Here is a 23,365-nt window from a genome sequence, read left to right as displayed (position 1 = left end):
GAGCACCTTATCCTCATATGATCATTTAGGTTTCACATAGCTTAAAAAAGTATACTACTTAATGCTATCATTTGTATTTAGATTTCACGCTCTTATCATTATTGTGACAAATCCTATGAAGAAAAGACAAGTGGCATTGTCACCCTCTATAATTCCCTTCTTTTTATTTTTGCAATGCGAACACAAATTATGCTATTATTTATGATTTCACTTCAGCGTTCTTATTTGTATTCTTGTTCACAATGGCAGAGACACATTACAAATGGAAATGTCTGCGTCTTTTTCCGTAACTAATGTCTGATCTTTAGCAAATGGGGCTGTGATGTCACTGAAATGGATATTGGACAAGGTACCAATTGATTTATTGACTTCCCTTCTTCAAAGTCCATAGAGAATTGGGGAGAAGGAAAAAGCACAGGTTGGCTGAGATGTGCAATACTTACTATATCACACACAAAAATGACATTTGGCTGATACAGTCGACAATTCCGAAGTATTGCTTGCTGACCTTCACAAAGGGAGGACATTGAAATCATTCAGCTCACCCACCTGCCTTTCCCCAACGCAGTCACTTCACTTGTCCATCAAATTCCAACCTTTCAGAGGACAAAGCCCACTAAGTTTCCAGTCAGACTGCAAGGATGGAAGCAGGAAGAAAGGAGGAGGCTCTCACAGAAGAGAATGGAATGCACTGTTGTTGCCTCCTGGCTTGCAAGCCCATTAATGCTGTTGGGGACTCTAGCAGCTACATAGTATCACTGAAAAACCTGACACTTGAGGCTGATTTCAAAAGGGCTTCCTGTGTTCCGAAGGCCGGTGGGACATCTCACTTGGGGATGGAGGAGGGGTTTCCTGTGGTCTAAACGTGTGTCGTGGTTCCAGGCATGACTGAATAATAATAATAATAAAAAAACCCGACTCTGACCGCCTTTAGTTTCAATATTTTTTATATGCATGTCTGTGTGTCTGGGTGAGTGTACACTGCGTGTGTATGGGTGCCCAGCAGAGGGTGTCAGATCCCAGGAAGCTGGAGTTGTGGAGCTGTGAGTCTCCCAGACATGGGTGCTAGGAAATGAATGCTGGTGCTCTGGAAAGGCAGGAAGTGCTTTTCACAGCTGAGACGTCTTTGGAGGCCCACTGAATCAGTTTTTGAAGGGAAACACTTTTAATCATGTCCAGTTAAGTGTGCCTCCCAGAGAAAGCCCACATTGTAACACTCATGCCACTGTCTGCAGCAAAGCTGCAAACAGCTCACAAAAGCAAACCTCAGACTTCCTCTCCTTTCACCCTTGGGGTGGCCAGGCATTAGAGGGACCTAACTGAATACCGTCTAAACACAACTTCATGCTAGCTGCCTGAGTTTGCCTGCTCGTTCCCCACTACAGGACAAAACTGGGTGTTGTGGCTTGCCAGGTTTTCTGTCGATTTGCCCCATCCTCTAGCCTTAGCAGCATCTGGGCAATCCTGGCCCATGTAGGATTTATGCTGCTGCCTTCTGGGTCCTGCAGACCTTAGACCAGAAGAGGGCTGTGTCTATGGCAGAGCTCATTTATCCTCAGTCCCAGGCCCCACCTCGAGGCTGGATGCTAGATACACAGTTTCTCTGGGAAAAAGGAGAGGAAGGAGGAGGATACAAATCACTGTCCACACCTCTTTCTCAGCTAGGAGAAGTCAGTGGTGAAGATGCTGGAACGGCACCAGGTGAGGGGGAGAAATAAGAACTTGGCCTTCAGGGAGGCCCAGCTAAGGAGGTGGGCTTATCTGAGCACTAGAATCTATCTTCTTGCAATATCCTTAAAGACTATAACATTTTCTGTAAATATCGAAGGGGGTTGACTAATTATGCTTCCAAATTTTAAACCTAAAGATTTAGTCCCTTACTAGCAATGAGACCTTGCTAATAAGTAAGGTTAATAACCTGACCTCTGTGAGCATCATATCCCTTCTTTGTGAAATGAGCAAGATACAAAACAGTTATTGAACTATATTGGAAGGATTAAACAATACACTGTGTGTCAGTTGCTTAGACAGTTCCTGGAACATAGTTAAAAACGGTTCTCTCTCTTCTTTGGTCTCTCTCTTTCTCTCTCTGTGTGTGTATGTGTGTGTGTATACACACACATACACACACATATAAGATATAGTGTTTATTAACCTAATTATTTTTCTCCTTTCCACATTGAAAATTATTGAATTTAAATAAGGAATTAGACATTAGCTCTACCATAGTTAGCAATATGTGATAGAGATAGGCTATGTCAATGCTGCCCATCGAAATCTGGGTTTAATACATGGAACTTCTTAGCACACAGTTTCTAAGATATGACATTCTATTGGTATGGATTAGAGAACAAGAGGCTTAGGTGCCCTCTGGTCTCTGTTTCTGCTGAGGGACAGGGTAGGATCCCACTGGACTTCTTCTAGGAAATATCTCTCAGATTAGTCTGTACCAAACATGCAGTGTCCAGTATTGTTTGGTGCTGACAAAGAAATAAGATAATGCCATTTCCCTTTTTCTAGAGCTATTGGTTTCAGAAAAGAAAGTAGCCACACCTTAACAGTCTGGGTAATATACCCCATTAGTTTACAAATTCCCACTCTGCTCTCTTTGTGCTAAAATCTGTTTCTTCCTGAGTTCTTTAACCACACCGCGGGCACCCCTCACCCAGGAAGGGATCAGGCCTAGCTGGTCAGGAGTAGCAAGAGGGAAGCATTCTTCTTCTCTGTTCCAAGACACAATACAAGGCCGGGCGTCCTATGTGCACACAGAAATGCAAGGCCAGGGGCTCCACATGTACAGAGAAATTCGAGGCCAGGGGTTCCACGTGCACACAGCCTCCAGGGCTGCCTCAAAGGCCCCTTCTCCAGATTTCAGCAGAAGCTGACTGTAGTGACAGAGAAAGGCCCCCTTCCTCTTTTGTGCCTCTCCTTTCTGAAGATTTCTGAGTCTGCCTTCTGAACGGAGTCTTGCTACACTGCTCACCACTGCCTCTGATGGAAAAGCAGCCAATTCAGTGGAACCTTCAACGGGATACACCCAACTTACCCCTCAGTCTGGTTTTCTTTTCAGGTCAACGTTTTCACTTTTGTGAGCTCTGTCTAGATATTTATATCAGACAATAAATTTTAAATGACCTTGCTTTGTGTTCATTCCAACAAACCTAACACAGATCAATTGCTTTCTCCCAGTCAAAACTCTTTTGCACTATAAAAAACAAAAACAAAACAAAAAATCCTTCAGGTTGAGGGCCCTCAGGCTCTTGGGGTGACTAAGTAGCTATAAAACCAAAGGGGACCATAGAGTCCAAGGTAGCAACTCTTTCCCTCTCTCCCTCTCCACCTCTGAGTACTTTTATTTTCTGCTTGTGGATATTTTTCAGCTTGGGGAAGGAGAATGAAAGGGAGGTCGCCTTGGGTGACAGTCTTCACACTGAGTTGGCAGAACAGCTCAGGTTGCTGCTGACATCAGAAGATCTGGATGAGGGGCCACAGATTGTTGGGGTGCTGGTCCACTTGTTTTATTGTTCAGCTACTTTCTGTCTTAAGGAACCATGAAAGGACTGTAACAAGCAATAGCTACAAATGTTACTGAGAGTCTTGTTTGTTTCATGCCATGGAGCCCTCACAAGGACACTGCAAGAAAAGGTCTATCTTCTTCACTTTCAAGAGTGAGTGCAGAGAAGAGGATGGGTGGCAGAAGTCACACAGTACTAACCAGGAATGGGAATTAATCAGTATGAGAGCGACTCGCTCCTTCTTTCTGTCAGGTTCTATTCTTGTCCAGCAGTGACAGATCATAGATGATGTTTTACTAATGGACCCCGATTAAAGGCATTATATAGTTATGGTGACATGCTGTTGTGAGCCAGGGAATGCCCCACGTACATAAAAAAAAAAAAATCTTTCTCAAGCCCACAGTAAGAGGAACTATCAGTGTGACCCTATCCTGCTTGATCACTCAGATAATGGACAAAAACCATGAGTAAATAGTTATTTTAAATCTGGTGCACAGGGCACAGTTCATATTTTGTAATGCCAGTTGTCAAAGAGCTGCATTTGCAAACTGAGGCCTTCCAGGAGGTAAGGTACAGGGGCTCACTCCTTGGAGAAAGGAGTACACTCCTAGTGCTGGTGAAAATGGGACCTGTGAACAGAATATTCACGGCAATGGAGAAGACAATGAAGTTCATCCCAGGGGACCAGCCAGCGAGGTTCGATGTTCGCAGAGATTGCTGCTGGCTGGCAAACTGATGTTTTCCAAGGCCACAAAGTCAGCTTGCTGTGGACATCCTTTTTAACCCTTAGTGTTCATGACTCCCACTCCTGTGGAAGCCTTTTATAAATATCTGTAGTAAGGATGACAAAGTGGTCTGACACATAGGGAACCATCTAGTTATGATATGAACGAAGTCTCAAAACAAAACCAACAGACTATTTTCTGTGCCAGTTGGTGTGAGGAAAGGTTCGGATTTCAGGAGCCTACCCTTGTCCTTAAAGAAATGGGAATTCACTTAGGAGACAAGAAGGACAGAGGTAAATAGTTGACAACCGCTTATTTCCCAAGGGGCAAGACAAAGGCAGGAGCAGAATGTCAGAAGTGACAGAGAAGAAGCTGAGGAATTGAAGCGATCCAAGATTACATCTTGACTTGATGTAGAAGGTGGCTGAGACCCTGGAAGGCTGTGAGACAGAGTTCAATGGCACAGAATCAAGAGGCTGGCTTTTTTTCTGAGCCCACAGAAGTGAGGGAGGCAGTGTTGATTAGCTATAGGAGCACCATGATGGAGGCCTCTACTGCAATCCCAGCAGGTAAAATCTTGCAGAAGATGCTGGAGTAGGCCATACTGTTCTCCCCAGCTTTTGAGCCATTTAAGACTGACTTCATCTTTTCACTTTATAGAAAGCAGACATGATAATGGGTAAGGTGTTTAAAAGTGCAGGTAAGAAAAACAAAGCCCTAACTCTAAAAGGGACAAAGAAAGCAAAATAGACTATAGAACAATTCATATGATTCATTCTGTTGAATTTTGAGGTTTGGAAAAAAAAATGTGGTGGTGGCGCGTGCCTTTAATCCCAGCAGTCAGGAAGCAGAGGCAGGCAGATCTCTGTGAGTTTGAGGTCAGCCTGATCTAGGACAGCCAGGGCTACACAGAGAAACCCTGTCTCTAGGGGGAAAAATGAGATGAATGAGTGTGGCTCCTGCCACACAAGCTTAATGACCTGAAGATCGACCTCCATACAGAAGCAGACAAACACACACACACACACACACACACACACACACACACACACACACATCTCATACGCACTAAGTAATTTTTACCCTATTGTGTGTGTGTTTAAAGGTTTATCTATTATGTATAGTGTTCTGCTTGCATGTATACCTGCATGCCAGAAGAGAACACTAGACCTTATTATAGATGGCTGTGAGCCACCATGTGGTTGCTGGGAATTGAACTCAGAACCTTTGGAAGAGCAGCCAGTGCTCTTAACCTCTGAGCCATCTCTCCAGCACTACCCTATTCTCAATATAAGTAAGTTATGAAGTCACCTTCCGCAATAGCATTCACACAATCTTTCCTGAAAACATCACAGTAGGGAGTGAAGAGATGGCTCAGTGGTTAAGAGCACGATCTTGTAGACAATCTGAGTTCGGTTGTAAACACTCATGTTGGGGGATTCCCAGTGGCCTGTCTGTAACTCCAGTTCCAGAGGCATCTGTCACCTCTGGCCTCTGCAGGCACTGCACTCATGCTCTCTCTCTCTCTCTCTCTCTCTCTCTCTCACACACACACACACACACACACACACACACGCACACACGCACACACGCACACACACCGAAATCCTTAAAAACAACAACAGCAGCATCAATAAATAAATCACTGTACAGAAGCCAGAGCAGGACTGCGGAGGCCTCAGAGTGAAGAATGAGTTATAATCTGAAAATCGGAAAAGCTGAGTTCTAATGCTGTTTACCGGATGATGTTTGTAATAAGCAAGTTATTAACAAATGTCTCACGACTGTTTCATTCCACTCAGCAAATCAACCTCCCACGGAAGAAACATTTTATTCCTGTATTACAGATGAGGGGAAAAAAAGAATGATGAATAATTTATCAGTTACCATAGGACAAATATTTGTCAGAGCCCTGATTTGAACCAGATATGATTCTATAGCAAAGTTTTGTTTTTATTTTTCTCTTTTATGATTCTGGAGGTCAAACCCAGAGTCTCACGCTCAGCAAACACTCTACCACCGGCCATGCCCACAGCCCTCTTTTTTACTTTTCCTCCCAAGTTTACAAATGCATGCATATGTATATGCACATGTATATATGTGTATCTATGCTAAAGAAACACACATACACACATATGTGAATATATATGTATATATGTGAATATATATGTATCCACATATAGATGCTCTTTGAGAATTTTGTATAACAGGTTTTGATCATTTTCATGCCCCTTACCTCCTCCCTGATCTACCCCTCCTCCTCTACCTACTGAACTTTGTGTCTGCCCCAGCCACTTTGCTCTTTTTCACGCTCATCAGACATGACTTGCGCTGTCCATACATGCTTGGATATGCGGTCGTCCACTGGAGGGTGGCTGACTTAACAGAGGCTGTGCTCTTCGAGAAAACTGACATTCCCCCCTGCCAGCTACCTCCTGCCAAAAGCTCCTCTGTTAGGGTGGGCCTTCATGTCTAATTCCTCCCCTCCATGTTCTGATTGGTCCTAACTTGAGACTGACAGGTCTGGTACATGCTGTCACAGCTGCTGAGCGTTCCCGGGTGCAGCTGCGGGTCTCCGAAGATCTTCTTTCCTTACAGTCATCTCGTTCGCACTTAATGGCCCCTCTTTGAGATAGGGTCTCATAGGTTTCCTAAGCTGACCTTGAATTCACTCTCTCACTCAGGTAAGTGATGAAATTTTTATCTTCCTGTTTCAGCCTCCTGATATTACACAGACCAAGACTACTAGGCCCAGATGAGCTAGTATTCTTGACCATCATGTTAGGGCTGCCTCTTAGTAGGTTTCTTCTGTTTTGTTTTTGTTTTTGTTGTTGTTGTTTGAGACAGGGCTTCTCTGTGTAGCCCTGGCTGTCCTGGATTCGCTCTGTAGACCAGGCTGGCCTAGAACTCGCCTTTTAGCCTTTAAGTCAGTACCACCTACGTGACCTTTGGCAAACAGTCACCATTTCTGGTTTTTATTTTCCTTCCAGGACTGTCTCCTGAGTCACCTTTAACTCTGTCGCTCTGTTGGACAGCTATTGGCTGTGCAATGGTTTACCGTGATCTAGATAACCAGAGGCTAACTCTACTCTATTACCATCTGCATGCTGGTGGACACAGTAATCTCTGAACACATGCAAATGTGGTCAAGACCAGGCCCTGCTTCATGCTCCTAACTTATTCTTCCATGACATCTGAAGACTAACAGCCTTAATTTTAAAAAAGGTAAAAACTTGTAAAAGCATGTTTTTGTTTTTGTTTTTGTTTTTTCCTACGCCTGCCCTTGCTCTGAGTAATGGCACAGAGACCTTTATATTTATTGAAAGTGCTTGCACTATAGCTGGGCAGAAATTCAGCTACTCTATATAACTGGCCTGGCCTACTTCCCAGCAATGTGGCCCATTACCTGCCATCTTAATCTCTCCTTGGATAATCCTTTTCTAGAGTTCTGATGGCAACACTTATTTAACCAATCAGAAGGTGGCTTTATAATAATGACAGTGCCAGCATTTGAATACATGATGCACGAAAACATCCTCCAACAGAAACTTGCTCCAGATCCTCTACCACTTCTAGATCACATAACACTGTGATCATCGCTGCCCTGCATCATGAGAGAACACTCTTACAATCCAGACAGCGCCTTTCTGTGTAGCTCAAACTGGCTTTGAAATCATTGTGTAGCTTAGGTTGCTCCCAAACTTGCAGCATCCTCCTGCCTCAGCTTCCCAGACTGCTGGGATTACAGACATAGATTTCTATAATCATTCCTCTGTAATGTTTCCTCCTCCACCAATGGTTCATCCCTGAAAGACTGGCAACATTTGCCCTGCCTCACCCCAAAGCTGGCTCCCAAGGCTGGTGTTTGTCACTCAGAACCTCCTTTACTGGTAAAAGAACCAGGCTGCCTTCCACAGGCTCCCAGGAGCCACTGAAGGAATCAGTAGAGACAAGGTCTTCAAAGGCATTCCTACCAAATAGAAGGCAACACTCCAACTAGATCCTTTCCCCAGATTCCCAAATGGCACCACTGGGAAGTATGTGACCCTTACTTTCCTAATCTTGAAGGGGGAAGTATTACTTGAACTCGGGAAGCTATGAACCAATTACCAACAGCCCCACCTCATTGCCCCTCTGTACACAAGGAAAAGGCACCAAAGACAAGGAGCCAACTTATCCAGTCAGATGCTCCACAATCCACGTCCAGTTCTGTCGCTTAGCAGCTTTCAAATGCTGGTCAAGGCAACCTTTTTTCGGTTTCTCAGCTACAACATATGGATGAAAAAAAAATCTATACATGCCTTGCCTGCCTCACAAGATGTTGTGACAATTAAAAGTGATAATTTGCTGAAAAGGACATTGAAAACTGTAAACCATTATGCAAAATCCAGCTATTCCTGCACGATACCAGTATCTGTGTGTCGATCCACAGTCAGCTTAGGAAAATAATAAAACAAGTCCTTACCCATAAAATGCGTTGCCTGAAAAAAAAAATGTGTGTGAGGCAAGATCTCATGTAGTCCAGTCTGGTCACTGTGTAACCCAGACTGGCCTTGAACTCTTGATCCTCCTATCTGTATTCTCCAAGTGACAGGATTGCGGGCAGTCATCACCATACTGAGTTAGGCATTTCTGTGTCACACCAAGCTTGCATCAAATATCTTATGAACGTACAAAGCCGATTCCACACATGGGATTGGAAAGAGCAGGAGTCACTCAAGTGAATCCCAAGCCAAAGCTAATGACAGCCGCTGGTGTAAACTGTTTCCCTAGCTCCGTTCCTGTAGGACTGGAGGCCTCAGAAGGAAGGCCCATCAAAGTGAGCCTGTGTGCTCAGGCAGGAGTCCTGTTACTGGCTTTGTGATAAGGCTTCCCTTTTCTTCATTTGATCTCACGCCTTTGGTGCCTCTGTCCATTTACTGGACTTCAGCGCCCTCTAGGGTGGGGCCTGTCTTCTGAGTCATATCAGCTATGTTGCCCAATATAAATATGCCACGTAAGTAATTTTAAGACCTGGAGATCTTGCTTACTTGGTGGGGTGCTTGCCTGGCATGGACAAAGCCCTGGGTTCAATCCCCAGTGCCTCATGTTCTAGCACACACCTGTAATTCCAGCAAACCAAGGGTTAGAAACATGAGACTCAGAAGTTCAAGGTTATTCTCGGACGTATAAATGAGTTTGAGATCATCCTAGGAAACATGAGACATTGTCTCAAAACAGAAAAAAAAATGGAGGTAAACAAAAGCTTTATAATGTATTTTATTCAGTCTATAGTAATCCATATGAAAGTAACTGGCATATCTTTTCTTTGTTTCTTTTCCCTACCCCAGCTCTCTGCAAACAGCACGCATTTTTGTCTTTCCAGCACTCTTGAATCTGGACTAGCCAAATTCCAGGGTTGGAGAGCCTCCTGTGGCCAGTGGCTGCTAGATCTGACAGCGTGGCACAAAAGTGAGTCACTGCTGTTTTCCAGCCATTGCCCTGTGTAGTCTGGCTTCCTTTTTCCTCAAAGCCAACATTCCCAGGCTCCCAAAGCACCAATGACATACCGCGATAGCAGCGGACTGTCTTCCGTGGTAACGAGGGAAGCACAACTGCTCTTGTCTTCCCCTTTCATGGCCACTGACCACTGTGCAAACTCTTTATTGCACATGTGCCACAAACAATGCCTCACCCCCCTCTTTTAGTAACCAGCCTCCAGCGTACGATGCCTTGACTTATGATTCATTTATGTGATGATGGTGCAGGGACAATACGGATTCGGTAGAAGCCACACTTCACACAGTGAGCTATAAGCTTTCCCCAGGCCAGCAGCAAGCTAAACCATTCCGAAGCTGGGCAGTAGGGAGCTGCAGGCAATAGCCAGCTGTGTAGTCACGAGGGGGAGCAATCCTTACCCACCTTGCAGGCTCACTAAGCCGTCTCTGGGAATACTAAATACAACTTTTTTAAAAGGTTTTGTTCTACCATTTAAAGAAATTTGTATGTGCGTGTGTGTACAGAGAGAGGCGCACGTGAGTGCTGGTACCCTTGGAGGTGCCCAGTCTCCCAGCAGCTGGACTTACAAGCAATTGTGAGCACCTCTAACATGGCTGCTGAGAACTGAATTCTCACCAAGAATCCTTTGTAAGAATAATATGTACTTAACCATGGAGCCATCTCTCCAGCCCCTAAGTGCATCTTGACTGGTTCTTTTCTTTTAATACTTAAAAAAAAAGATTTACTTATTTATGTATGTATTTTATGTATATGGATGTTTTGTTTGTATGTACATCTGTACACAAGAAAAGGGCATTGGATCTCCTGGGACTAGTTACAGATGGTTGTATGCTGACCCATGGATGGGAATTAGGCTCAGGACCTCTGGAAGAGCAGCCAGTGTTCTTAGCAGCTAACCATCTCTCCAGGCCCCTAAATGCATTTTAAGTGGTTATTTTCAACTTTGGGCATATCAACTCTGTTGCCAATCGGGAAGAAGCTATACTTGAATAGGATTAGTTGTTTGAACCCCAGAACATGTAGTTGAAGTGAGTGTTTCATGTCAAGTTGTGTAGACAGTGGTAGTTGTGCTGGATAGATGGAAAAACCTTCCCAGAATCCTCAGGTCAAAGGTGTGACTAGCTCCTTCCCTGTTGTTGAGGAGGGACAAGCCTTCCAGTGAGGGGTTTGGGTGTGTGAAGGATGTTTGCTGGCAATCACCTCAAATACTTAATTCAGCAAGCATGAGCACTCACCACATACCCTGCTAGACACAAAAATCCTGAAGCTAGCACCATGTCTTTCTCACTTCCATATGGCCAATGTGGCAACTGGTGAGTTTACACCATCTGGGCCAAAAGCCAAAGACATTTGATGTTTTCTTCTTTCCATGCAGTCTTATTTCAGATAAGTAAACATATGGCACCCAGGGCATTTCAGACACTGAGACCCATGGGTGAGTCTCTATTCTGACTGTGACTACCTGCTGGCTATGTGTGGTAGGACTCTCTAGGGTGACAACCACGGTTCAACCTCTGCTGACTGAGCAAGGAGAAAACTGGGGTCTTCATATCTTCAATACAGCTATAAAGAACTTGTGGGTTTGTGTGTATGTGTTTGTTTATATGTGTGTGTGTGTGTGTGTGTGTGTGTGTGTGTGTGTGTGTGTGTGTGTGTGTGTATGAGAGAGGGGAGACGGTAATTTTCATGGGAGAGGGGTGGGAGGTTGTCAAATGAAGGGACCAGGCAGAGCTCCAAGCTGGACAAACAGACCACCAACAACACTCACTCAGAGAGGGTACAAAGGTTTTGTGGCCCTAATGGCCAAAGAGACACTTATATTCTTAGAAATGTATTCAGGCTTTTAGCCCACACAAGCTTCCAAGATCCACAGGTCATTTTGTAAACTACAAAAGCATTAGTATTAAAAAACATAACCCACTTGAGCCAGGTCAATCCATAGAGTATTCCACACAAGTCTCATCACAGAGATACCTGGAGCACAGCAGCCTGGCTTGTGTTCTTGAACATTCTCCAGACAGCTACAGTCTTCCTTGAAAAAAACAGAACAATGTGTGTGCAGAGAGAGGTGCGCGTGAGTGCTGGTGCCCTCGGAGGTCCCCAGTCCCCCACTGGCCACCCTGAAGACAGCACATCACAGAGATACTCACGTATCCATATTTACCGCAGCACTGTTCACAACCAGCAGCTATGGAAGCAACTTAGGTGTTCAACTGCAGAAGAATGGATTTCAAGATGAGGCATGTATACACGATGGGGATATTCACACAGAAAAAAAGAAGGAAGCTGTGTAGTGTTCAGAAAAACAGCTACAACTGTGAAGAATCATATTGAGCAAATTAAGCTGGTCTCAGAAAGATATATTTCATGTTTCCCCCTCTACATGGTTCTAGATTTTATACAGATCCACGAAATCATGTATGGCTATGTGACACTATGTAGAAGTGAAATTATATGGGGGACAAAAGAGACCCAGAGAGAGGTAAGAAAGGGGAAGAGAGTGGGGCATGAGCAAGAACATGCTCAGTGTGTAACATAGTACTTAAATGATAGTCTTTATGTAACCCAGTGCCAATTTCAATGAATACAGGATAAAAGTAAAGAAAAGTAAAAGTAAATGATATATTTATATATAATTTATATACATATATATATATATATATCTGGTTTTATGTTTTTTTCTGGGATTCCTGAGTGTGCAAATGAGTGAATCAACATGAAGTTGAAACCTCAACACCCACAACTACAGAAAACCTACAACATAGCACAATTCCTGGCTATCTTAGCATAAATTTTGACAGTAGAACTACAATCTAAAATCTGTAACTTTCAAAAATGATTCAAGGTACAGAAAACTGAGGCTACAATAATGAAGAGTCAAAACTCCTTTTTGGAACCAGAAACAGAGAGATGTTGGAACTGTAAGAGAAGGAATTTAAATTAGTTACAGTTGAGCAGGAAAGATGGCTGCATTAGGTGTCTCTTTTCTAATGAGACAGAAAAGGGGTTGATCCAGGTAGGAGAGGTGGGAGGACCTGGGAGGAGTAGAAGAAAGAGAAATCATAATCTGTACAGGTATGAAAAAAAATATTTTCAATAAAAGAAGATATAATATAAAAATATTTTAGAATTATACATAAAGGAACACAGGTGTTTATTAGGCTCCTAGTTTACTCTTCAATGATGGTTTAATCCAAAGTACTGCTGAAATATGGTACTAGCACAGAAACTAGCATGTTGCTACCTCCCCACTAGGAATCAAGTGCTGGAGGAAAACAAGAACATGGAACAAAAAAACCTGATACAGCTAAGGCAGGAGCTCCTCCATCATCTGCCTTTTCCTTCTCACCAACTGTCTGCTCTGTTTCCTTCTGGGTCCTGCCTTCTGAGCTTGCCTAGGAGACTGGAAAGTTTCTCCCTAGTGTTCATCACTGGCCAAGTGTAATTCTCCTCTCATGACTGCACCCTGCTGGGCAAAAGCACCAAGCCATCCAACCTGGGTCCTAGTGAAACTGGCCTCCTCCTTGTAAGAGAAACAATTCCCAGATACTCCAGCTAGAAAACTAGAGGAGAAGCCTCTAAATTATTTTCTAGGCAGACGTCTTCCCTGATGGTGGGAAAGAGAAACCAAGACGTTAGGGATGGTCCCTAAACCGGGAGAATAGAGCAGGTCAGACAAAGAGTTAAGGGAAACCCAGGGATGTTTAAAAATGAAAAAATCATGATAACTAAACCTAGTGTCAGTGATGTCAGCATAACACTGCTTCACAGGACTTGAGTACTGGAGAGATGCGCAGCAGTTAGGAGTGTGTACTGATCCTGCAAAGGATCCTAGCTCGAGTCCCAGTACTCATAGTGTGTAACCTGCAATCACCTGTAATCACCTCCAGAGAGTTCAAAGCCCTCTTCTGGCCTCCAGGGGCAGAAATGAATCAACATGAAGTTGAAACCTCAGCACCCACACACATGTAGCATGCATTCACATAGAGGACACATTTTCATAAATCAAAATAAAGATTTAAAAATAAAAATTCTAGCTTTGTTTTCATACACTGGAGTAAATCAATTTTTATACTTTAAAGTTTTGGGAAAACTCCCAAATAGCTGTAAAGGCCTGAAGTGTTGCCACTGTGGCCAAGTCACATCTTCCTTCCTTCCTTCCTTCCTCCGTCCCTCCCTCCCTTCCTTCCTTCCCACATTCCATACAATCATCAATGGCTCATCAGGCATATTTCTGGATTGATAGTCACTAAGTATAATCCTGTTAAGAAACAGCTTGCTTTATAGTTTAAGAAAGCTTTGTGTTGAGGACTGACATCTAGAGGCATCTAATGAGATACAAGAGGAAACTAACAGCCTGTAGCAAAAAAATCAAAGGGAGTCCCTGAACAACTGCCCACCCATTGCCCTTCCTAGTCTACTGCACAGAAACATTCATAATATATACAAAAAGATGCACAATATATACAAAAGATGCATCCACCATTCATAACCCGAAAGCTCAGAAACCAGAAACATCTGAGTACCCTTCAGAGGGCAGTGGATAATTTAACGGCACACACATCTAGGCTACTGCCATTCGGACACTATAAAAGAAAGATTTTTATTTGCTGAAGTGAACACATTTGAAGAAAGACCGTGGAACGGCATGACTTTCAAAACAATGTGAGCCCACATTAATTACACAAAAGACCATACATTATTGTATATGAAATTATCATATGTTTCCAATAAACATATAATAAGTACATGTAATTGCATAGAATAAAAAACTGAAGAGATGGGCTGGAAAGATGGCTCAGTGGTTAAGAGCACTGCCTGCTCTTCCAAAGGACCCAGGTTCAATTCCCAGCACCCCCATGGCAGCTCACAACTACCTGGTACCGCCAATTCCAAGGGATCTGACACCTTCACACTAATGCACATAAAGTTAAATAAATAAATTATTTTTTAAAACTGGAGAGGAGTATCTTATTTTTCAGGAGAAGTGGACTTCTAATTTATCAAAGAGAAAGGCAGGAAAGGGGCCATTCAAGTTTACTCTGTATGTTTTGTATTGTTTGCATTTTTCATAGTGGTAAAGTACTCACGGATTAGTTGTACTTTTTTCTAATTACATACAAATAATGCCCAGATCTTGAACATATGACGAATGTCACTGGGGTAGGTCCAGGTGTGAGCTGAAGCCTCACCTCTCCTTTGGGACTTGGCAAGTTTGAGCATGTCTGATGGGGATGAAATGCTTGGAATTTGTTTTTGAGACAGACACAGAACGCCCATGGAAGGGGTTTATTCCAGGGACCTTCTGAGTGCTGGGATCGCAAGCGCTAGTCTTCACACTTCGTTTATGTGGGGGTGGAACTGAAGCCAGGACTTTTACACGTAAGGCAGCCATTCTATCAACTGAACTGCACCCTAAGTCCTTGGTGGGCATTTAGATGGCGGGTAGGTGGAAGAGGGGGCGAGGCCTGTGGGCTTCAGTGAGTCACTTCTTTTGCATGTTGATGATGGACTGATTGGAGGATGATGTAGTCAGCAAAGTCGTCTTGGCTGCTGTGTGAAAGAGCCAGCACAGGGTGGGTGGTAGGAACAAGGAGTCAGGTAGGAGACTCCTCCACAGTGCCCAGCAGAGAAGGCGGTGGCCTGGTCTGGGAGGGTAGCAGAAGTGACAGATGTCTATTGTTTATTTAGGATGGTATATGGTAGCATGGCTTTTGGGCCTCAGAAACTGGGTTACAGAAAACGAATTATTTCTTTCCTTTCACCCTCTTCATACGGCCTAACACACAGCAGTTGGTTGAGGGATATTTGTTGAGCTCTGTGAGACTTCCTGACTTTTGTGTCGGTGTGGCTGCTGATGTACCATCTTCATGTCATTTTTGTGATTGTTTCTCCCTTCACAGAGAATGTTTCTGTTTGTTTGCTTCCTTGTTTTCTTATGAGGCAGAATCTCACTAGGTAGCCCTGGATGACCTGGAACTAGGAAACTTACACAGGCCACCTCTGCCTCTGGAGTGCTGGGTTCACATGACTGGCTTCCCACAGAATCTTAAATCAGAAATCTGGAAGGGGTGTGCAAGTGTTGAGTGTCAGGTAGTGTCTGTGTGTACACATGTTTTCATGTTTTTATTTGTACAGAGACTGGAAGAAAAGCCATTGCCCTACTTTGGTTGTACGTGGTAATTTTTGTATTCTGGTGTTTACATTTATTTATTTTTAATAATTTTTATGTGTATAGATGTATTAACTATTTTTCTATTGCTTTGAAGAGACACCATGACCAAGGCAACTTATAAAAAGAAGCTTTTCATTGGGGCTTGCTTACAGTTTCAGAAGGTTAGTTCATGACCATCATGGCAGACAATGTGGTGTTAGACAGTCTACCACCAGTGACATACTTCCTCCAACAAGGCCACACCTCCTAATCCCTCCTAAATAGTTCCACCAAGGGAGGACCAAGCATTCAAACATACAACCCTACGGGAGCCAACTTTATTTGAGCCACCACAAGATAGTTTTGTCTGCATGAATGTGCGTGCATTACATGTGGAACTGGTACCCACAGAGGCCAGAAAAGGACAATGGATTTTCTAGAACTGGAGTTACAGGTGCTTGTAAGCCACCATGTGGGTGATGTGAATTGAATCTGGATCCTCTGGAAAAGTAGCCAGTGTTCTTAACTACTAAGCCATCTCTCCAGGCCCCTATTCTTGTATTTTTAAAAATATCTGAGAAGTGAGTAATGAGAATATTAGTAGGTGTAGAAAGAATTCAGAAGACCTGTTGACTGGAATCTCAGCCAGCTACACACACACAGACACACACATATACACACACAAATACACACAAACCCAGCCCCTCCCATCTTTTGCTAGCTGATTATTACCTGAGAATTTGGGAGTTAGAAGCAGGAGGATCATGAATCACCAGCTAGCTTGAGATACATAGCAAATTCTAGGAGAGTCTGAACATAGTGAGATCCTGTTTCATCCCTGTCTTGCAAAAGACAAGTTGCATTCATACAGTCGTTTAGTTGAAAGAATATGATTCAGTTAGCAATGGCCCCTCCCCCGGCTGGGGAGTCTGCAGAAGCCTTCGAATTACCACGCTTACCCTGAGGGCGAGCAGGGTGGTGTGTAAAGGACCACCAGCCATCTTGGATGCCCTTTACTGATGCAGTTAGGCTCTCGGGTGAAGAGAGATCATATGTCTATGTCGACTTAGCACTCACTCTCAACTTAGAGTGAAACGGAAGAACTTCACATTTAATTGCCCTTCAAAACTTCAAGTCCATAGCACTTTATGGAGAGGCCTGACAGGTAGAGGTACTGCTGAGGGCTGGGCTTTGAAGAGCACTGCACACACAAGGAGGCCTGCCTGTGCCTGCTAACACTCAGCACCTCCTTATCTGCAGTGAGAGAGGGATCCTAAGATTAGAGGCTGGAGATGCTTGTGTTGTGGATAAGAGCCACGCTACAGCTGTGCTGAAAGAGATTTTAAAGCTAACGTTCTGTGAACAGAGCCCTTGATGGGTGCATGGGTGCCAGGGAGAAGGGGGGGGGGGACTCTGGGATGTGTAAGAAGCATGTGATGTTTCTGCGGTGGTGTGAGGGCTGAGTTTGGTCATTATGCTCTCGAATGTGAAAATCCTTGTGGCATAATGAAAAACACACCTCTGTTCTGCTTCCAAGATGAGTTTCAAGTACAGGACAGTCTTCACAGGGATGACTGAGCTCCACGGAGTGTGGATTTGCTCCATTTCTGTGTCTCTGAGAACACAAGGACAAAAATAAGAGAAGAAAGGAATGTGTGCATCTTTGTCCCTTCTGTTCCTGTTAACTCTTTCCTTCTGAGACATCACCCAACACAGTCTACTTCCTGAACACATGTATAAAACTCGTCCTTGTTTACCTGAAGGGAAAAGAAGTATCACTCATATTTACAAGTCTTATAAAATAGTTAGAAGACTGTCAATCACCTAGCAGAAAATGATTTTAAGAGACTGGGTGGCTTGAATAAAAATAACTCTATAGACTCATGAAATTTGCATTACTAGGAGGTGTGGCCTTATTTGATGAAGTGTTTCACTGGGGCGGGCTTTGAGGTCTCAGAGCTCAAAGCCAAACACTCTCTTCCTGCTGCCTGGCAGATCTATATGTAGGACTTTCAGCTCCTTTTCCAGCACCATGTCTGCCTGCATGCCACCATGCTTTCTCCACAATGACAGTGGACTAAACCTCTGAACCTGTAAACCAGCCCCAATGAAATGTTTGCTTTTGTAAGAGTTGCCTTTGTCATGGTGTCTTTTCAAGGCAATAGAAACCCTAAGACAGAGACATTTCACAAAGGTTAAAGAGATAGCTCAGAGGTTAAGAGCACTGGCTGCTCTTGTGGAGGACCTGATTCCCAGCAACCATATGGCAACTCACAACCATCTGTAAGTCTATCCCAGGAGATCCGATACCTTTTTAGTCTCTGCAGGAACTGGGCATACACTTGGAACATATACATAAATGCAGGCAAACAGTCATCGATAAAATAAAAATAAGTAAATCTTAAAAAAAATAAGACATTCTACAGAAAATGTAAGTAATGCTTAAAAATGGGAAAACATAGCTATTCTGTGTTACTGTGATAAAAAATTGACCTAAATTAACTTGGGGAGGAAAGGAAATGACTTATAGTTTATCATCTAGGGAAGCCACAGCACAGACCAGAGGGCTGGAACTGAAGCAAAAACCACCACAGAGGAACCCTGCTGCCTTGGGTAGCTTTATGTCAACTAGATACAAGCTAGAGCCATCAGAGAGGAGGCAGCCTTAATTGAACAAAAACTTCCTTAAGATTCAGCTGTAAGGGATTTCCTAAATTAAGGATCAATGTGGGAGGGCCCAGCCAATTTCAGGTGGTGCCAACCCTTGGCTGGTGGTCCTGGGTTCCATAAGAAAACAGACTGAGCAGCCATGAGGAGCAAGCCAGTAAGCAGCACCCTTCCATGGCCCCTACATCAGCTCCTGCCTCCAGGTTTCTGCCCTACCTGAGTTCCTGCCCTTGCTGCTTTTCATGATGAACTGTTATATGGAACTGTAAGTGAAATGAACCCTTTCCTCCCCATGTTACTTTTGGTCATGGGGGTTTATCACAGCAATAGTAACCTTAGTTAAGACATCTGCTTACTGGCTTTCTTTCTCTGCTTTGCTCATTTTGTTTTATTTTAATTTATTTAAAAAATTATAAATAGATGTTTATTATTTTTTCCCCAACACTTCCTAGGTCTTCCCCATATCTCTCTTTCAAACAAACAAACAAACAAACAAAAAACAAAACAAAAAACCAACCAAACAACCAAACCAAAGAAAACAAAACAACAGTAACAACAACAAAAACCCACAAAACACTCCCACATCCATCAACAACAACAACAAAAAGCTGCAGGAAATTCCTCAATTGAGATTTTCTCTTCTCAGGTTTATCTAGGTTTGCATCAAGTTGACCAACACTCTGACAGTATCATAAGATGCCAACTGCAAATCAAAACTTAAAACTGTAATAAGAATTTCCACTGAACAGATGTCAAACCACTACTGGCTTCATCTGCACCTGGGCCATATCCAACTTCAACGCATGGCCTGGCCCACCCATCTTTCCCAGTCCTGTAAGTCTCCTGATTCTACCCTTCCCATGTCATCACCAATCCTCACAGTCCAAACTGTCACATAGTCCTGCCCCTATAATTCCAACCTGCAGGCTTGGGCCAGGATGCTCAGCCTATGGATCAGCCCAGCCCCTGTATGTCATGATTTTACCCTGCCCATGCCATATCCAATGTCCAGGGACTATGTCTGGGGAAGAGGAGGCAGAAAGAGTGTAAGAACCAGAGGGTGACAAAATCTGCTATGAGAAGCCACAACTATAAAACATCAACAATATGGCTACCAAAATATGAAGCTCAAATTCTATCCTATGTTTCAGAAACTTGTACTACATTCTCAGCCTGAAATTTGGTAATAATGCTATCCCCTTGTTTTATATTACTTATTTCACTCTAACTTTCCATTTGCTATAATCTTTTTGTTTACTCTGTACCTCATGATATAGTTATGCCCATAAATAAATTCAAATCCTCCTTTGGAGTAAAGCATGGTTTAACCTTCTAAAATACCTAGGGGGGGGGGAGTGAATGTATTGCTCCATCACTTGGTTGTTTCATTTGTTTGTTTATTTGTTTTCCGTGCTGGAGATTGACCCTCGGGCCTTGTATATGCTGGGCATGTGCTCTTCCACTATGCTACATCCCTGTCCCTCTTCAGCAGTTTGTTGATTAGGAAGGAATGCTGACCTGAAAGGAAGTTTTGCCCATTCCACAAGGCATCAGCCTGTGATTTATAATGGTCACCACTACTGGGTGGCCCACATGCACAGATTGCAGTGACCCAAGTCACCGTGGCTACACTCTACCCCAGCTTCGGGTCCTAACAGACCTGGTGATAGATGAGTAGAAGGCAGAGAAGAACAGCAGGTTCATTTTTGCTCATCTAAAACATTCCTATTAGGTTCTAATGAGCATAATTTATAAATTAACTATCCAGAAAAGTCAACTTTTATAGCTCCTGCTATCAGCTCGGTGCTGTACTTGTACCATTATTTTCTGACTATTAAGCTTGGTAACACTTAGATGCTTAAGAGATGTCCGGACATGGTTAAGTATGCACCACCTCATTTAACTCTCATGCTGTGAAATATGTGGAGACTCTTGTTGGGTCATGGAGGCACATGGCCTGGAGCATGTGTTCATGGATCAGTGGACCTGAAATCTGAGCCTGGCTATGTTTGACTCAGTTGCCTGTGCTTTTAGCCCTATGCTGTGAACATCAAGATGAATGCATGTAACCTACAGAAAAATCTGTGGCAGGAGATGGAATTCAGCGCGTGGCTTCACAGAAGTGCTGATGATGGCTTAGTACACAAGATTCATGTCTACAGAGTGCTTGAATCTCCCTGGGATGAATTTAATTGTACCTCCTGAAACAAGAGTATCTGCAAATCCCTGCAAGGAAGAACTTATTGCTGGAATGAGTACACGAGTCAAAATTAGGAACACTTCAGGCTATTTTGAGGAGAAACCCATAATAAGAGTCCCTTAGTATATCTGAAAAATCAATATGACCAGTGACAAGGACTATTATCATGCCACTGAAGTGGTTCCCTTTTCCTCAGCATATGATAGATTTCACTTCCCACTCTCCCATCCACCCAGAAACAGCCGCATGCCTGTGTTCTGGTCAATGAAACATGACTAAAAGACATAGACTCTGGTTCTTTGTCCGGTCCATGAAATCTCAAAATCAATCTTTTTGTTTTTGTCTCCTGCCTAACCCCCCCTTTTTCTCCTTTTTTGGGGACGTAGGGGGTGACAAGTCTTTACTTCATAGCCTAGACAGCCTAGAGATCACTGTGTAGTCTAGGCCGGCCCATCTCTGCCTCTCAAAGGTTAGAATTATAGGTATATGCCCTTGCACACCTGTCACTCTGCACACCTGTCACCCTTTCTTATTCTCGGGCTGAGTGTAAAACCTATGGAGAGTGTAGAAGCCACTTATTAAATATAACATACTCTGTACGATACAAGGCTCTCTCTATCAACCCACCTCCAAGTTTTCAACAAGTTTGAACAATTTGGGGTTATTTATGTGAGCAAAGAATAAACTTCCGTGATCTTTGAGCTGACCCTATAGCACAGGAACCTAAATTACGGTTCTTTGGTAACAGTAGGAGAGAAGAATAGTCCAGACAGATCTTCAAAACCAAGTTCAGTTTTATACCACCGTCAACCTCTCAACATAGCTCCTGCTGACAATGTATAGAGATGTATTTCTGTGACTTAGCTAACCAGCCAAACCTCTTGGGGCACAGAGAGCGGTACTGACTGAGCCGTAGTTCTCCGACCTCTAAAACTGCTTTCACTTTGATCTTGACTACAGGATATCCTGAACTGTTGGCCTCATGACTTTGAATCTTCACTGTTAGCTCCCTGGACCTGGTGAGCAGATCAATTACCTTGATGCTCAAAACTCAACCACCTTCAAAGCAACTTTTGCACAGTGTGTCCCTGTGTGTTTCGGTTAGACGTCGTCATACAGCCCACCAGCTGTGAGACATGCTGATCATCCCCTCTGCAGAGGAGAACCCCAGCTGTGATCTTGTCCTCAGCACAGGGCAAATACCAGTCTCCTTAAACTTAGCCTTTTGGGCGGCTTTTCCTCGCTGTTTCCTTTCTAAATCAGCTTTTGACTTTCTTCCTTTAAAGTCTAAACTGGACGTCATGGCTGTGTCATCATTGTCTCCAGAGTCCAGAGTCCCGGCCTCGATGTGTGAGCTTACAGGTCTGCATCCCATGCGCAGATCAACAAGCTGCTGTGTTCTCTGGCTCACAAGTCAGATCATTTCTTCTCCTTTCTTCTCCTCTTCCTCTCCATTCTCTCTCTTTTTCTCTTTAGTCTCCTCTCCTCCCTTTTCTTCTCCCTCTTTCTGCCAGAAGGAACTATACAGCAGTCCAGATGGGATTTGCTGTCTGTCGAGAGCCTTTCTTACACGGGCTTTTTCTCTCCACCACCCTTCCTACTCTCCTGGTTCAGACTTGTGTCACCTCTTGTGTATGGCTGCATCGGCCATGAAAATAGTCTCTAGACTCTTCTTTACTATCTTTTCCAGAAAGATCTGCCCCAACCAGCTGACTTTAAAAGTGGTTTAAGTTTGATGATTTTACTTTAAAGGAATATGCTACAAGTAGACTTGTTTTGTAAAAAGCATAAAGTCACACCCAATAGTAATTTTGGTTGTATAGGAACAGTTTCATTTAAGAAGGTACAAACATTGTAGGTTTTCTCTGAAAAGACCTTCTCTTGCTAATTACAATAGAAGACTTTCCAGGACTTGGCTGTTTACTTTTTAAATTATCCTTTCTTTTCATTCCCACAGCACCTCCTTTGTTCAAAACTTTCCTGTGTTCTTTTTAATTTCTCTTTGTCTGCATTCCCTACCTTGTGTTCCTGTTCTTATTTTTTTTTTTGTCTCTCTGTCTCTCTTCCTCTTCCCCTTGATACCTCCTTTTTCTTTCCTTCCTTTTTTCCTGGTTCATTCTTGCCTTCCCTCAATGTAACCTGAACTCGAGTCTTCGGGGATACTACAGGGAATGACATGATGGTCCTTTGAGCAGTTCTTGTGCTCTTTCTGCTGTATAAATAAATAAATTGGTGGGCTAGCCAGGAGCAGTGGCATACCCCTTTAACGTTAGCACTCAGGGAGGCAGAGGCAGGAGGATTTCTGTGAGTTGGAGGTCAGTCTCATCTACAAAGTGAGTTCAGGGCAGCCAGGGCTACACAAAGTGGGATGGAGCAACCTGTACACAAATCGGTGCAATTTGGTTGTTAGGTAAGAAAGGAGCTTTTAAACCAGCAGTGGTAGAAGTACCACACCCGTGGATGCCATCTGTCTTGGAGGAAGATTGAGTTCTAGCTTTGGGTAAGGACTGAATCTTGAGGTCTTCTAAAGAAGCCCAGGACATGTTTTAACATCATCATCTTCTTCTTCTTCTTCTTCTTCTTCTTCTTCTTCTTCTTCTTCTTC

Source organism: Psammomys obesus, unplaced genomic scaffold (genome assembly GCF_907164565.1).
Source record: "Psammomys obesus unplaced genomic scaffold, mPsaObe1.curated_primary_1811, whole genome shotgun sequence".
NCBI lineage: Eukaryota > Metazoa > Chordata > Mammalia > Rodentia > Muridae > Psammomys > Psammomys obesus.
The sequence above is the reverse complement of the archived record's forward strand: the minus strand, read 5'-3'. Positions refer to the sequence as shown.